This window comes from Orcinus orca, chromosome 2 (assembly GCF_937001465.1).
Source record: "Orcinus orca chromosome 2, mOrcOrc1.1, whole genome shotgun sequence".
NCBI lineage: Eukaryota > Metazoa > Chordata > Mammalia > Artiodactyla > Delphinidae > Orcinus > Orcinus orca.
The window spans coordinates 165,471,026-165,488,782 of record NC_064560.1 but is presented as its reverse complement, the minus strand read 5'-3'; the positions used below and the strand labels follow the sequence as shown (position 1 = coordinate 165,488,782).

General features: G+C 36.0%; 1 protein-coding gene across 10 annotated transcripts in view; it reads right to left on the bottom strand.

Annotated features, from left to right (window-relative positions):
- FUT8 (fucosyltransferase 8) overlaps positions 1–17,757 on the bottom strand; it is a 319,157-nt gene that overhangs the window by 240,121 nt on the left and 61,279 nt on the right. The gene's annotated exons all lie outside the window — the stretch shown is intronic.

The window sequence follows — 17,757 nt, the reverse complement described above, 5'->3', positions numbered from 1 at the left end:
AGGATATACAATGGAGAAAAGACAGTCTCTTCAGCAAATCGTTTTGGGAAAGCTGGACAGCCACATGTAAATCAATGAAGTTAGAACACTCCCTCACACCATGCACAAAAGTAAACTCAAAATGGCTTAAAGACTTAAATACAAGACATGGCACCATAAAATCCTAGAAGAACACACAGGCAAAACATTCTCTGACATAAATCATAACAACATTTTCTTAGGTCAGTCTCCAAGTCAATAGAAATAAAAGCAAAAAATAAACAAATGGGACATAATCAAACTTATAAGTTTTTGCACAGCAAAGAAAACCATAAACAAAATGAAAGGACAACCTATGAACTGGGGAAAAATATTTGCAAAAGATGTGACCCACAAGGGCTTGATTTCCAAAATATATAAACAGCTCATACAACTCAATAACAACAACAAAAACAAAAAACAACCCAATCAAAAACCAGGCAGAAGACCTAAAGAGATACTTCTCCAAAGAAGACATACAGATGGCCAACAGATACATGAAAAAATGCTCAAGATTGCTAATTATTAGAGAAATGCAAATCAAAACTACAGTGAGGTATCACCTCACATCAGTCAGAATGGCCATCATTGAAAAGTCTACAGACTTTGCTGGAGAGGGTGTGAAGAAAAAGGAACCCCTCCTACACGGTTGGTGGGACTGAAAATTGGTATAGCCACTGTGGAAAACAGTATGGAGGTTCCTCAGAAAACTAAAAACAGAATTGCCACATGATCCAGCAATCCCACTTCTGGGCATATATCCAGAGAAAACTAATTTGAAAAGATATATGCACCTCAATGTTCATAGCAGCACTATTTACAATAGCCAAGACATGGAAGCAACCTAAATGTCCATCAACAGATGAATGAATAAAGGAGATGTGGTATATATATACACAATGGAATACTACTCAGCTGTAAGAAAGAATGAAATACTGCCATTTGCAGCAACATGGATGGACCTAGAGATTATCATACTAAGTGAAGTAAGTCAGACAAAAAAACAAATATCATATGATATCATTTATATGTGAAATATTAAATATGATACAAATAAACTTATTTACAAAACAGAAACAGACTCAGACATAGAAAACAAACCTATGATTACCAATGAGGAATGGGGGGGACAAATTAGGAGTCTGAGATTAGCAGATACAAACAATTATATATAAAATAGATAAACAAGGTCCTACTGTATAGAACAGGGAACTACATTCAGTACTTGTAATAATCTATGATGGAAAAGAACATAAAAAAGAAAACTCATCTAAGGTGTACGTGTGGTCTTCCTGTGGAAAACTTAATAACTGTACAGCAAGAACTGTATGAGATTTTTTGTATCATTATCATCAACATCACCCAAGTATTCATTGTGTAGAACATCGTGCAAAACTTGTATTTGAAGTGCATAGCCTATCCTTACATAGGCATAAGGTGAGTGGTATTTAAAATAAAATTAATAATGTGTTCATTTTCTTACTGTTTTATAACTTTGCTTTCAAAGAATTACATTACCATACAGCATGCCACTCTCTCATAATTGGAGAAACTGCTTATCGCCACAGGTAAGTAGGGTGTTTTTAATATAACAATGTTTCTAATATTGTATTATGAATATGACTGAAACACTGTATGCCATAAAAATTTTATGATTCATTCATTAGTGTATAGGTTAGGCTACCATGAAGCAATCATATCAATTACACTAGGCTACCATAAAGTAATAATACTGCTGCCTCTTTGTTATCAATGCATGAACTGTTATAGCTGTAAATAAATATGAATTTCTTTTTCATACTATCTTTTCATTTTTGATGTCTAGTGTTAGTATCAGGTATTACATCTACAGTGTTTTGTATCATATAAGATAATATTGATGTAGATACTGACAGACAATTCAGGTTCATCTTGTAAACAGACAACGTAAACTTATGATATTTACTTAGAGGATTTTCAACTGTATAGGCTGGGAGGAGGTGTCAGTGCCCCTGAACCCTGCATTGTTCAAGGGTCAACTGTATTAGCAAGGGCCATAGGCACAAGTTCTGATCCTTCACCCCAAAAGGTTAAGAGAAAACCATTTTTTTAATTATACATGGCTAAAAACCTACCACAATCTGGGAAAGAAGACACCTCTCAAGCGTCTGAAATCAGTTCTCAGGAATTTACTACCTACAGATTAATGCAGTTCTCAGGAAAAAATTTTATGCAGAGAATACTAAGTGTCAGACACTGTGTTGGACACTGAAGATAGCACTAAACAAACTGAACTTATTAGTCAATGGCCTTAAGGAGAGTCCATGATGGATCCAACACAATCTAATTCAACAGCAAGTTGAAGGTATTACTTCTGGGTTCCTCCATCTAACATCTGTTCTAGGGCATTTTTCCTGGCTGTCATTTAGCCTAGATTGGCATGCTTTGGCAATCCCTATCCTACTTAAAGCCTACTTTATACTCCTTTTCTCCTCCAGATTCTAGAATAAAGGTCTACTTCAGAGATTTTTCCTTTAACTTTTTTTTTTTAGTGATTTCATGGTACTCAAGTTTTTCTAAAATTTTAATTATATTTATAATTTTATCACAAATCTATTATCACTTCATCAACCAAAATTTCTCTTGAATTCTCAATTTAATTATCACGATTTATATTTTCCTTTAATAGGTTACAGTGATGAAAACCAGCAAGCCTTAAAACTAATGAGTTCTTAATTCTTCACTTTTAAAGTGTTAAAAGGTATTCTTTTAGCATGCAGAAATATTCTCCTGGCACAGTCTTTATGAAAATGAATTAAAGTTATTTATATTTCACTCAAATCTGACCCTTGCTAGAGGAGTAAGGAGGAGGAGGAGGGGGAGGGGGGAGGAGGAAGAAAGAAAAGAAAAGGAAATCCTCCGTTCATCAAATACTTTTTTTTTTTTTTTTTTTTTTTGCGGTACGCGGGCCTCTCACTGTTGTGGCCTCTCCCATTGCGGGGCACAGGCTCCGGACGCGCAGGCTCAGTGGCCATGGCTCACGGGCCTAGCTGCTCCGCGACATGTGGGATCTTCCTGGACCGGGGCACAAACCCGTGTCCCCTGCATCGGCAGGCGGACTCCCAACCACTGCGCCACCAGGGAAGCCCCATCAGATACTTATTGACCACCTATTCTTTGTGTCAGGAGGTATATTTTAGGTGCTCAGGATATGTCCTAAGGGGTTGGCTGGAAGGAATGGCTCAGTGTCCTTACCCCTGGCTTCATTCCCCTTCACCAGAATCTTGCTCTGGGATATTTATCCCCTCCTTTGCATGCCATAGGACTGGCCCAACTATGAACAGTAGAAACTCTGAGAACAGGAGAAAGGAGCAGCAGTTTTCCTGGTTTTAGCCAGGCACTCCAGCCTTTAATAGCACGTACATAGTTCAGGCCCTGTGCATTTAGGCATTTAATAAAGGTTTTCTTGAAAAAGAAGAAAAACGTTCCTCATAGAACTTTCATTCCAGCATGAAAATAATCAATAAACAAACACATACACATATGTGTACACACACACAGACACACACACAGAGGGGGAACAAGACTGTTATACATAAGATAATGTGACAAAAAGTTACAAGATACTTATTTCAGACTGAGTAATCAGGAAAAGCTTATCTGAGGCTGGCAACTAATACAATCTTCTTGATAAAGTGTCACTGTATAACACTATCACTCCACAAATTCTGACTTTAATTTAACAATACATATGAAAAGTACCATTGTAATTTTCTTTTTTTTCGCCGCACCACACACCATGTGGAACTTCCCCGACCTGGGATCGAACTCGTGCCCCCTGCAGTGGAAGCATGGAGTGTTAACCACTGGACCACCAGGGAAGTCCACCACTGTATTAATTGACTAACCAAGTATTTCTGTAAAGCATTCTCTAGAATCTAAAATTAGATCAATTAAAAACTCTACTTTCAATCACAATTAATCAAACTGTCAAGTAATCTACTGGTATGTAAAAGAAACAAACGTTTTTAAGCCATCCCCTTTCCCACGTAGCAGTTTTTTACAACTCCTAAACTACAAAGTAGATGCAGTAGCAGTAGTACAGTAGTTATAGTAATATTACTAGTAAGCATAATATGCCAAGAAAAATATAATTTTGCTTTGTTGATCCTGAACCATGTAAAATATCAGGGTCCTTGTTAGAAGCAATAATTCTTTTTCTACAGATCCATGACTGAATGCTATGGCACACTGTAACTTGACCAGAGAAGTCTAGAGTTGAAGAAACTTTGGAGAACAGGTACTTGAATTTTAGCTTTAAAAATATCTCTGCAATCAACTCAACGGTCATCTCCTTCAAGTGCCACTCTCAAACTCCTTAATCTTCCACTCTGGGGATATCATTACTCCCTCCCTATGTTCACAAAGCATATTTTATATGAGCACAGTTCCCTATTTGTCATAACTGTAGAGACTTCTGTCTTTCCTTTGGACTTTTGCCTCCTCAAGACTTTAATTCATATCTTATCCATGTGGTTGTCTCGGGCACTCAACAGGGTACCTGAATCACAATAAAAGTTCAATTAACAATTGCCCCGTTTAAAAAACATTCAATTATCTAGTGTATAATTTACAATGAAAATTAACTAATGGTTGCTAAGAAGTTGCTGAAGATTGTGCATAAAGAATTAGGTGGGTTCAGAATCATCAGACTCAGTAGAAGTTTCTATAAGTTTCTGTTAGTACTGACTTTCCATTCAAATGACTAGACTCAATCCAACTCTAAACACAAAGTCACAGGACAGAGGAAAAGTCAGAAGCCTACAGAGAAATCTAATAAGGAAGCCTGACAAAGATGTCAAATTAAACCCACAAACATGAGGTAAGAAAAATCCAATTTGTAAGTACAACATAAAATATTAAATTATTTGACTAAAGACAATTTACAACCTAAGGGTGAGAGTCTAGAATACCAAGTTTGACATATCTAAGAGATTATTTTTATCACCTAGTTACAAATTTTCAATTTTTTCGACTAGAACTGTGTGAATCACTTTGGCAGTATAAGCCCTAAAGCATTGTTTTCTAATCATATGAGGAAAAAACTCCATTTTTCAAGATCCAGTAAAAGTTAATTAGCCCTGTGGGAGAGAACATGAAATACATAAAATATTCCTTAAAAGAAAGACAGAGAAACTAAAAGAAAGAGAGACTGAGACCTCTGAAAATCCAGGCAAGGAAACAGCACAGAGAAAAGCTAAACCAAAAGACATGGAAAAGCTAGGGCTTCCCTGATGGTGCAGTGGTTAAGAATCTGCCTGCCAATGCAGGGGACGTGGGTTCAAGCCCTGCTCCGGGAAGATCCCGCATGCCGCAGAGCAACTAAGCTTGTGCGTCACAACTACTGAGCCTGTGCTCTGGAGCCCGAGTGCCACAACTACTGAAGCCCACGCGCCTACAGCCCCTGCTCTGCAACAAGAGAAGCCACCCAGTGAGAAGCCCCGGCACCGCAACGAAGAGTAGCCCCTGCTCACCGCTTAGCCCGTGTGCAGCAACAAAGACCCAACACAGCCAAAACTAAAAAATAAATAAATTTATTAAAAAAAAAAAAAGACACAGAAAAGCTAAATGCACACACAGTTTATCACAGTGATAGGTCTGATCAACCTAATAATACCTTTCTCAATGAAAAAAATATTACTATTAAAAACACAATGATGCAGAATGAGAAAACGCACTACTAATTGCAAAAAGAAAAGCACAGATTTAAAAATAAACTATGATCACAACTATGTAAAATAATCTATACAAAAAAGGACTAGAAAGCACATACACCCACATGGTAACTACAGTCATGTTACACTGGTGGAATTAAGGGTGATTCTCTTATTTTAAGAAGAAGTTGTCTAAATTTTCTGTAACACAGTAATTTTTTAATATGAATGTTTTACAAAAGAAAATAAAGAAAACTACATTTTATGTATAATTTAGACCAATTTCTCTTTTTATGTCTCAATTTCTACCAAGATATCTAATACTCGTGATGTGCATTAAGTTTTTTAACACATCACAGAAAATTTAAGGATTAACATTACCCTATTCTACTCATAAAAATAATTAGTGAGCAATGTACTAATTAAATTAAGACACCCAGTCTAAATAGGTCATCCAATTAATTGGTTCCATAAATACAAAGTATCAGCACAAGGTTTTAATAACCACTCTTAGCATCATCAGTATATTTATCAGAGTGCAAATTAGTGTAATTTGACATGACCCTATTCCCAAACAGGCTGTAAAAATCTGGTATTTTTTGTAAGGTATACACGTATAAAAATGAAACTTTGACTATCAACATAGGAAACAAAGGTGGCTGTCGCCCCCAAATACACTTGCCAACAGAATAACAGTAAATGGGCTAAGAACAAGCCATCTCACCAATAATGTAAGTCAGTCCTAGTATCAACTTCCCTCTCGAAAAGTTCTTTACTCGTTCTTGCAAATTACAATGCATGACCTCAAAATGTACAAACCTGATGCCAGAAGGAAATCACATTCCAAATGAGTAATACTGCCAAATCAGGCAAAGGATTTTGTACCAAGTCTTTACCATTACGAAACTGTGGCAAAGATTCAAAACTAATCTTCAATCAGGTCCAGCATGTAAAGAATTTGGAAATCATCAACCTTGTCCTTACAACAATAAAAAAGCTGAAAAGAAAATCAACCACTCTTCTTAAATCTGTCAGAGAATTAAAGCCAGAGAGCAAACCTCCACCCTGAAAACTAGAGAGAGAGACAGGCAGATACAGAGAATAGCAGTGTGCAAGAAGCAAAAGCCCAGGAAGATAAACCCTCAGATGGAGCCGGTATTAGTAGGAACACTTTAAACAGTAAATGACGAATTGCTGGAGACTCAGTGTAGACTAGCTTAGAAGGAAAACCTGTGAGGGGACTCAGTCTTTGAAAGGTCCCAACAGTTTCTTGAGTTTTACCTCCAGAAGCCCTACCACGTTTTCAACTGTGATAATCTGAGAAAAATCTCTTTGTTTCCAGCAGGGGGAGGGGAAAAGTAATCATTTTTAAATATACCCAGAGCTCTCTGTTCTTCTTAAAAAGGACTGCCTGAAAAAATAAACAAAAAAAAACTATTTTAACAGACCCTAACATACCAGGACTTTACAGTGTCTAGCCAACCTGGGATAAAGGAAGTACCTAATTCCAGCTCCCTCTACCCTTCAAACAGGGGAAGAGATACCCAAATCAGGCTTAAAAAACTGAGACCTAATCACAGTACTACAGAACTCCCACCGTCTTACCTCCACATCAATACAACTCCTGTACAATAACAGAGGATTACAGGTAAAGGAACTTCAAGTTTGAGACCCTATTTAAGGATTCTCTACGCAACCCAAAGACAACACAGCAAACCAAAACAAGGACACTACAAGAAATATTAGCCTCTGACACCACAGCTACAGCAAATAGTAAATGCAGCCTAACTCCTAGTCAGATAAACATAAAACCTCACACTAAAGGCCTATTTACCTCCTCTATTTTATATAATATATCATGTCTGGATATCAACAAAAAAATTACAAAGCATTGTAAAGGCAAAAAACACAATCTGAAGAAACAAAGCATGCCTCAAAACCAGACTAATATACAGCAGAGGTTTTAGAATTATCACTGGGTTAAAAATAGCTATGGTAAATATGCGAAGGGCTCTAATGGAAAAAGTGAACAACATGTAAGAACAAATGGGTAATACAAGCAGAGATATGGAAACTCTAAGAAAAGATCAAACGGAAATGTTACAAATCAACAACGCTATAACAAAAAGAATGTCTTTGGTAATACGACACCAAACCAGATGCAGGAAGCTCCGTGTACATCAAGCAGGATAAATACTAAAATACTTATACCCAGGCATATCATAATAAAACTACAGACGAATAGATGAGAAAATCGGAAAAGAATCAAGAAAAAAAAACAGAGAGAAGGAAAAATAAACCTACCTAGAGAGGAGCAAAATAAGAATTACACTGAACTTCTCTTCAAAAACCATGCAAGCAAAATCAGTAGAGTGAAATACTGAGTGTTAAAAAAAAAAAACCAACCTAGAATTCTGTATCCAGCAAAATTATCCTTCAAAAGTGAAAAAGAAATACTTTCTCTGACAAACAAAAATTGAGAGAACTGAAAACCTACTGACCTGCCTAGCAAGAAATGTTAAAAGAAGCTCTTCAAACAGAAAGAAAATTACACAGGCAGAAACATGGATTACATAAAGAAATGATGAGCATAAGAGAAGGAATATACAAAGGTAAAATTAAATCTCTTATTTTTCTTATTCTTAATCTAACAGACAATGTGTTCAAAGCAATATATTTTGTGATCACAGCTTACAGATAAATTAAATGAATGACAGAAATGCTATAAGGCATGTGAGAGAGGAATTGGGAATACTCTGTTATAAGGTACTTGTAGTATCCATGAAGCAGTGTAGTGTTATTTGAAAATGAACTTGGATTAGCTATAAATGTATAATTGCATACTCTGAGCAACCACTAAAAAAAAAGTTTTTTAAGAAATATAATGATATACTAAGATAGGATAGAAAATGGAACAATATAAAATGCTCAATTAAAATGAGAGAAAGCAGAAACAGAGTGGAAGGCCAAAATAAAGAAAAAGCAAACCAAAAACCCAAGAACAAGAGCAAGGAATAGAAAACAGTTAAAAATATGGTAAATATGAATTCAGGTATATCAATAATTACTTTAAATGTCAGTGATCTAAATATACCAATTAGCGTGAAGCAAAAGACAAGACCCAACTATAGGTTGTCTGCAAGAAACCCACTTATAAAGGCATAGATATATTAAAGGAAAAGGGATGAAGTTAGATACACTATGCTAACACTAATCAAAAGAAAACTAGAGTAGTTATATTAATTTCAGAAAAAGCTGACTTCAAAGCAAGGAAAATTTCCAGCAATAAGGAGAAACAGTATGTAATGACAGAGGGTCAATTCTCCAAGAAAATATAACTATCCTTATACACATGCAGCTAACAACAGAACAAAATACTTGAGGTAAAAACTAGTAGAACTGCAAAAAGAAATATATAAATTCACTATTATATCTGGAGATTTCAATACCCCTCTATGAGTAACTAACAGAACCAACAGGCTGAAAATCAGTAAAATATATCATAGAACTGAATAGCACCATCAATCAACTGGATCTAATTGACATCTATAGACTACTTCATCCAACAACAGCAGAATACACATTCTTCTCAAGGTCAAAGGGAACATTCACCAAGACAGACTACATTCTGGACCAGGAAACACACCTTAAGAAATTTAAAATAACACATTATAGGAACTATGCTCTCAGACCACAATAAGATTAAACTAGAAAATAATAACAGAAGATAGCCAGAAAATCTCCAAATATTTGGAGAGTAACAACATACACAAATAATACATGAGTCAAACAAAGTGCTGAGGAATTTTTTAAAAAATTTTTTAACTAAATAAAAATGAAAATAAAGCATCAAAACTTGTGGGATACAGCAAATGCCATACTACATTTTCTGTCTGAGAGAGAAACTTATATAACACTGGACGCATATATTTAAACAGAAGAAAGCTAAAGTCAATCACCCAAGTTTCTGCCTTAGGAAACTAGAAAAAGAAGAACAAATTAAGTTCAATATAAGCAGCAGAAAAGAAATAATAAAAATCAGAGCAGAAATCGATGAAATTGGAAACAGGTAAACAGTAGAGAAAATCAACAAAACTAAAAGCTGATTCTTTGAAAAGATCAACAAAATGAATAAACCCCTAGCCAAGCTTCCCAAGGAGAAAAGGAAAAAAGAAGCAAATTACTAATATCAGATATGAAAGAGGGGCCATCACTAGCAATCCTACAAACATTAAAATGATAATAAAGAAATATTATGAATAGCTCTATGCCCACAAATTTGCTAACTTAGAAGAAATGGACCAATTCTTTGAAAGACACAATCTACCAAAGCACACACAAGGAGAAATAGATCATCTGAATAGGCCTGTATTGATCAAAGAAACCGAATAAACAATCATCTTCCAATAGAATACTGTAAGTCAATTATACTTCAAGAAAAAATAAAGAAAAGAAAAAAAAGGAAAAAATGTGTTCAACATGGTTTTTCCTTCCTTCCTTTTTTTCTATGGAGCTGCAGGAGTAGCTGGGGAGGAGGGGAAGGGATTCCTCTAGGTTCTCAAGCATCTGTAAATCAAAAAAAATAAACACTACATAGAAAGTGAAGACTGTGAACCATAAAAGAAATCAAGTACATCCATACCCTACCATCATGCTCACTTCAGAAAAGGTTACTTCATTTTCTGAACTCAGCTGAGACAGTGCAGCAACAACACATTCTTCTAACTTTAAATGAATTAACTGACCTGAAGAATGTCTCCCTTCTAAATACAATATTCAAACTGAAAAATAAAATATGTAAGTCAGAGAGATGGGCTAATTCCATGTTTACCTAATATCTTCATTAATGATCTTCACCCAAGCAAACAAAGCATAAATTAAGTCAGAATACATTCCCAAGTCAGAATCTATCAGATCAGCACTTAAGCATTCCATTTCTTTTTTCAATTATTTCACTCCAACAAAATGAATACCAGTATGGTATATAGCAGACACTCAACAATTACAGAACTTTAGAACCTGAGAGCTAGAAAGGCCCTCAGAGATCCATTCCTCTTCTCTTCTTCCAGACGTCCCATTTTACCCATTGAGAAACTAATAGCTGGAAAAGACAGTAACTTTCCCAAGCTAGTTAACAGCAGGACAGCAACTACAACTAAGGCACCTTGATTTCCATATTGGTATACTTTTCACTACACGTCATGCTGTTGTCAAGAACTCTGATGAGCCTGAGATTCCTACATGCAAGCTAAGCAATCGGCCATGACAGTTTCATGGATACTGAGAACCAAAACCATCTAGCCACACACAGATTGAACACTGAGGATCGAAACCATATACTCCTTGTACTGCATTGAATACTGTCCCCCCAAAATTTATAAACACTAGAACATGTGAATTTGACCTTGTTTGGACATAGGGTGTTTGCAGATGTAATCAAGGTAACATGAGGTCATACTGGATTAGGGTGGGCCCTAATCCAATGACTGGCATCCTTATAAAAAGAGGGAAATTTGGACACAGATACAGAGTGAAGATCACCATGTAAAGATAGAGGCAGAGATTAAAGTTATGCTGCCACAAGCCAAGAAACACTAAGGCTTGCTTAAAAATACCAGAAGCTAAAAGAGAGAGGAAAGAATTCTTCCCCTAGGGGCTATTATTTTAAGCCACCAATTGTGTGGTAATTTGTTATAGCATCCCTAGGAAACTAATACACCTACACACACACACATCTTTCTGTGTACATTAGCCTGACTTTACTAGTCCAATGCCTTCATTAGCATACTCTACTATTCCAGGAGATTCTTGCAGGGACATAACTTGATTGTTACAGAAGCTTCAGGAAAGACGCATCAACTCTTCAACAGAAAGCATCAACAGTTTTTAAAATCCTTGCATTGCTGTTTTGACCAATTCTACTGTAAATTGTTATATCATGATACTTATTCACTCTTAATCAAGCCCGATCACCACCACTGCAAACTCAAATTAAATCAAACTTCAAATTCTAAAATTTTTACCTTGACTTTGCCCCTCTAAGGCACTACCAAAGTTCTGTCAAGGTAGTGTTCTCCTTTACTGCAGTAAGCAATAAACTCAGCTTTGTTTTATCAATAGGTTGTGTTAGTGATATTTGGTGAGCCAGCATCAAATAATCCTGGCAGAAAATATGACACTCCTGGGTCACAGGCAAAGAAAAGTTTACTACTCAAAACAATAGCAGTAGCCACTGTATCATCTTTTGCATTGGTTCCCAAAGCTCTAATCCCTAAAGGGCAATACAAGGAGAGCCAGATGATGCCTGCACATACAGTGAGTTACATTACAGGAGAAGAAAGCTGAAGCTTATGAAACACCAATATTTTAAAGGAGTTGCAAGCAAATGTACCCCACCTACTCCCCAGAGGGATTATCTTGACTATCCTGGACAGCAAGGAAATCTGCCCTCTGTCCTTATGGTAATACAATTTCTATCTTCCCAGGCTGTTTGCTATGCAAATTTCCTTGAGAAGATTGCCCTCAACAAAAGCTGCCAATGCCTCTGCTCAGAAGATGTGCTGAAGCACAAGAGACTCATGGCGAACCAGATCCCAATAGGTGTCTCCTCTGTCTTAAGGGGCTAAAGATACTAACTTCAGGATGAAGTTAGTGTAATAAAATGAGCAGAAAATGTTCCAGGAAGAAAAAAAATTAGAGCAAAGAGGTATACTTCCTGTATAACTTAAAACCACTTTGAGTCTCTTAAACATGGCTTTAACTCTCTTAACATGGCTTTACATCAAATATCCAAAAGTAAATAATTATATGTTTGATTCCTATTTTTATTTTAAATTATTCCATTTCTAAAACAGTATATTGAACAAGTTTTTTTTTTGCTAATTTTCTAGGCTCAGTAGTGCTCATGAAAAAAAAAAAGAAAACTGTTTGGTATTTCTGAACTTCACCAATTACACCTGTAAATATGATTCTTAAATGAAATCCTCCAGAGCCGAATATAATTCACATTTTAGGGTCCTTAGATTTTAAACAAGAAATCTAAGGTCCATATCTATCTAAAGTTTGTAAAGATTTGGGTCTTATTTAAATATTATACTTTTTTTTTTTTTTGGTACACGGGCCTCTCACTGTTGTGGCCTCTCCCGTTGTGGAGCACAGGCTCCGGACGCGCAGGCTCAGCGGCCATGGCTCACGGGCCCAGCCGCTCTGCGGCATGTGGGATCCTCCCAGACCGGGGCACAAACCCGTGTCCCCTGCATCGGCAGGCAGACTCTCAAGCACTGCGCCACCAGGGAAGCCCTAAATATTATACATTTTAAATTAAGCCAAATAAAAATTTTTGAGGCTGTTGAAAAATAAAAAATAATTTCTTAGATTTTTCTAGCTATATATTCAATATTAGCATATTTTTTGCAACTGTTTGAAAATTAAGATCATATCTCATACCATTTCAATAGTATCCTGTTGTAACTTAAAATCAATTGAAAAAGAAATTAAAACTGAGTTTTGTAAATCAACAATTTTAAATTGAGCAATTTAACTTTATTCCAACCCTAAGATCAAGCAATGATCCCATGAGGAAGAGAGGCAGGATGATGAGTAAAATGAGCACTACATAACACGTCTCCAGCTATCTGTGTGACTAAAAGCATATCACCTCACCTCTCTGGGTCTCCATTTTCCTATTTACAAAAAAACAACAGGCATTAGACTAAATGTTCAAGGTCAATTTTGCTTAAGAGTTCTATAAGGAGTACAGCTTTCACAGTTCTAATTCTATTTTCTCATGATTTCAGAAAACTGACTTCCTACTTCTTGCCCTGACAATCTTGAAGAATCCATGGATGAAATGTGCTCTAGTGAACTCAAAGTAGCCCACTAATGGGTGGGACTAAGTCATTCATTCAGCAAGTAATAATACTTGCTGTAGGAATATTTACTTCAGAAAGCACCAAAATCTAAAATGATCCTTGCCATCAAGAAGTTCAATCTTCTATCTGAGAACTCAGAAGTAAGTATGTACATGAAATTCTAATAAACTTTAGGAAATATATGATATTTGTCTTAAAAATTTATGCCATGCTCTTTGGCAAATGGAATCTGTATTGCCAGATGCTAGCTATTCATCCCTTTTCTAATATTTGACCTTCAGTAATATTTTTGATGTTGTATTATAAAGTTATGCCAATTGACTTTTCACACCCAACCTTTGTCCTCTTTACATACATTTTTTTTTTTTTTGCAGTACGCGGGCCTCTCACTGTTGTGGCCTCTCCCGTTGCGGAGCACAGGCTCCGGACTCGCAGGCCCAGCGGCCATGGCTCACGGGCCCAGCTGCTCCGCGGCATGTGGGATCTTCCCGGACCGGGGCACGAACCCGTGTCCCCTGCATCGGCAGGCAGACTCTCAACCACTGCGCCACCGGGGAAGTACATTTTTAAAATAGGAGAATTCTTATAAATACTTGTCTTTTCTAAACAGGTGACTATCGGAGCTACCTATATTGTGAGGGTTAACTATATAAAAACCTGTAGATTTCTGATCTAACTGTATACTCAAGAAAACTACCTGATTTTTCAATAATCAGGAAACACCGTAAGTTTCAATATACCCCCTAATAATTTTGCATCACCTCTCTTCTTTTACTCAAAATGAACATAAATTTTAGGTATCTTCCCCTACCCACAAGATCTGTTAAATTTTTTCTAGTTTACTTTTAATGACATTTTTAAAAATAAATGCAATCCCAACCCAAAAAGGCAACAAATCATCATGGTCTCTTAATAACAACAACAAAAAGTAACATTCTTTTAATAAAGAATATATAATCAGGGCTTCCCTGGTGGCGCAGTGGTTAAGAATCCGCCTGCCAATGCAGGGGACATGGGTTCAAGCCCTGGTCTGGGAAGATCCCAAATGCCACGGAGCAACTAAGCCTGTACGCCACAACTACTGAAGGCCGCGTGCTCTAGGGCCCATGTGCTGCAACTACTGGGCCCACGTGCCGCAACCACTGAGCCCACGTGCCACAACTACTGAAGCCCACATGCCTAGAGCCCGTGCTCTACAACAAGAAAAGCCACCGCAATGAGAAGCCTGCACACGGCAACAAAGAGTAGCCCCTGCTCGCCACAACTAGAGAAAGCCCATGAATAGCAATGAAGACCCAATGCACCCAAAAGTAAATAAAATTAAATTAAAAAAAATATTTTAAAAAAAAGAAAATATAATCACATTTTTATTTTAAAATTTATGGCTCCATAGTAAACAGTGGAACTTATTCCTGAATTGTAAGGAGAGTATAACATACAAAAATTAATGTATTGGGTTGGCCAAAAAGTTCATTCGAGTTTAAGTAAAACTAAAAGAAACATTTTTCATTTTCACCAATATTTCAACATATTCATTAACCAAGAGAACTCTTTGGCCAACCCAATAATATGCCACATCAACAAAATAAACGAAAAACTCACATGATCATCTTGATGCATAAAAAGCTTTTGACAAAATACAACATCCTTTCATGATAAAAACACTCAACTAAATAGGAATAGAAGGAAACTACCTTAACATAATAAAAGCCATGTATGAAAAACCCACAGCAAACATCATACTCAATGTTCAAAGACTGAAAGCTCTTCCTCTAACATCAGGAACAAGGTAAGGATGCCCACTTTCTCCACTTCTATTCCATATAGTACTGAAAGCCCTAGCCAGAGCAATTAGGTAAAAAAAAAGAATACAAGGCATTCAAACTGAAAAGGACAAAGTAAAATTATCTGTTTGCAGGTAATGTGATCTTATACGTAGAATACCCTAAAGACTCCACCAAAAACAGCTGTTAGAACTGATAAATGAATTCAGCAAAGTAGAAGGATACAAAGTCAAAGACAAAACTCAGTTGCATTTCTATACACAATGAACAATCTGAAAAGGAAATTACAAAAATAATTCTATTTACAGTAGCATAGAAAAGAATAAAATACTTAGGAAATAACCTAACCAAGGAGGTGAGAGATTTATACAATGAAAACTACAAAATATTGCTGAAAGAAATTAAAGAAGACATAAATAAATGGAAACACATCTATGGTCATATACTGAAAGACTTAATATTGCTAAAATGTCAATACTACCCAAAGCAATCTACAGATTCCATGCAATGCTTATATCGAAATCCCAGTGACTTTTGTACAAATAGAGACAAACCTATCCTAAAATTCACATGGAATCTCAAGGGACCCTGAATTGCCAAGACAATCTTGAAAAAGAACAGAAAAACTGGAGGATTCACACTTCCTGATTTCCATATTTTACTACAAAGCTATAGAAAATAAAATAGTGTGGCAATGGCATAAAGACAGAAACAGAGAGCTTAGAAGTAAACTCTCATACATATGGTCAAATGATTTTTGATATGGGTGTTAAGACCATTCAATGAGAAAAAAGAAGCCTTTTGAACAAATGGTGCTGGGAAAACTGGATATCCACATACCTAATATCATATACAAAAATTAACTCAAAATGGATAAGTACCTAAATGTAAGACCTAAAATAATAAAACTCTTAGAAGAAACAAAGGGCAAAAGCATCATGACATTGAATTTAGTAATAATTTCTTGGATGGGGGGGGCACCAAAGACAAAATTAAAAAAGTGAAAAACAAGACAAATTTGATTTCATGAAAATTAAGACTTTTGGGCATCATAAGATACTACCCACAGAGTAAAAAGGCAACCCACAGAACAGAAGAAAATATTCACAAGTCATATATCTGATAAGTGATTATTATCCAGAATATGTAAGAACTTCTAAAAATCAACACAACAGCAACAAAAATAACAAAAAACCAGCACAACTCAAAACTGGAAAAAGGACTTGAAAAGACATTTCTCCAAAGGAGATATACAAATTACCAATATGAAATGCCATGAAAAGATGCTCAATGTCACCAATCATTAGGGAAATGCAAATGAAAACTATAGTGTGATACCACCTATTAAGATGGCTACTTTAAAAAATAAAGAAAGAATAAATAGAGAGATAAATAAATAAACAAACAAACAGAAAATAATAAGCATTGGCAAGGATGTGGAGAAGTTGGAACCCCTGTGTATTACTAGTGAAAATGTAAAATGGTACAGCTCCTGGGGAAAACAGTATGGTGGTTTCTCAAAAACTTAAAAACAGAATTATCATATGATGCAACAATTTCACTTCTGAGTACATACACAAAAAGAAATGAAAGCAGGGTATTGAAAAGATCTTTGTACACTCATGTTCATAGCCGCATTATTCACAGTAGCTAAAACATGGAAGCAACCCAGCTATCCATCAACTGATGAGTGGATAAAAAAATGTGGTATATACATACAATGAAATATCATTTAACCTTACAAAGGAAGGAAATTCTGCAATATGCTACAAACGGGTGAACCTCGAGCACACTATGCTAAGTGAAATAAGTCAGTCACAAAAAGACAAATACTATATAATTCCACTCATATAAAGTACTTAGAGTAGGCAAAACAATAAAGTATCATGGTGGTTGCCAGGGGTTGGGGGGAGCACAGAATGGAGAGTTACTGTTTAATGGGTACAGAGTTTCAGTTTTACAAGATGAAAAGTTATGGGGATGGATGGTGGTGATGGCTGTACAACAATGTGAATGTATTTAACACCACTGAACTGTACATTTAAAAATGGTTAAGAAGGTACATTTTACGTACATTTTATCAAAGGAAAAAAAAAAGAAAAAATAGAATGACTGCAATAATCACCAAAAACTAGAAACTCCCCAATGTCCATCAGATGGTGAATGGATAAACTAACAGCACTATATCCATACAATAGAACACTACTCAGCAATAAAAAGAATGAACTACTGGTACACACAACATGGGTGAATCCAAATGCATTATGCTAAGTGAAAGAAGCCAGATTTTAAAAGCTACACACTAAATGATTTCATTTAAATGATATACTGGAAAAAGGAAACAACAAGGACAAAAAACACATCTGTGATTTCTAGGGATTGAGGTGGAGA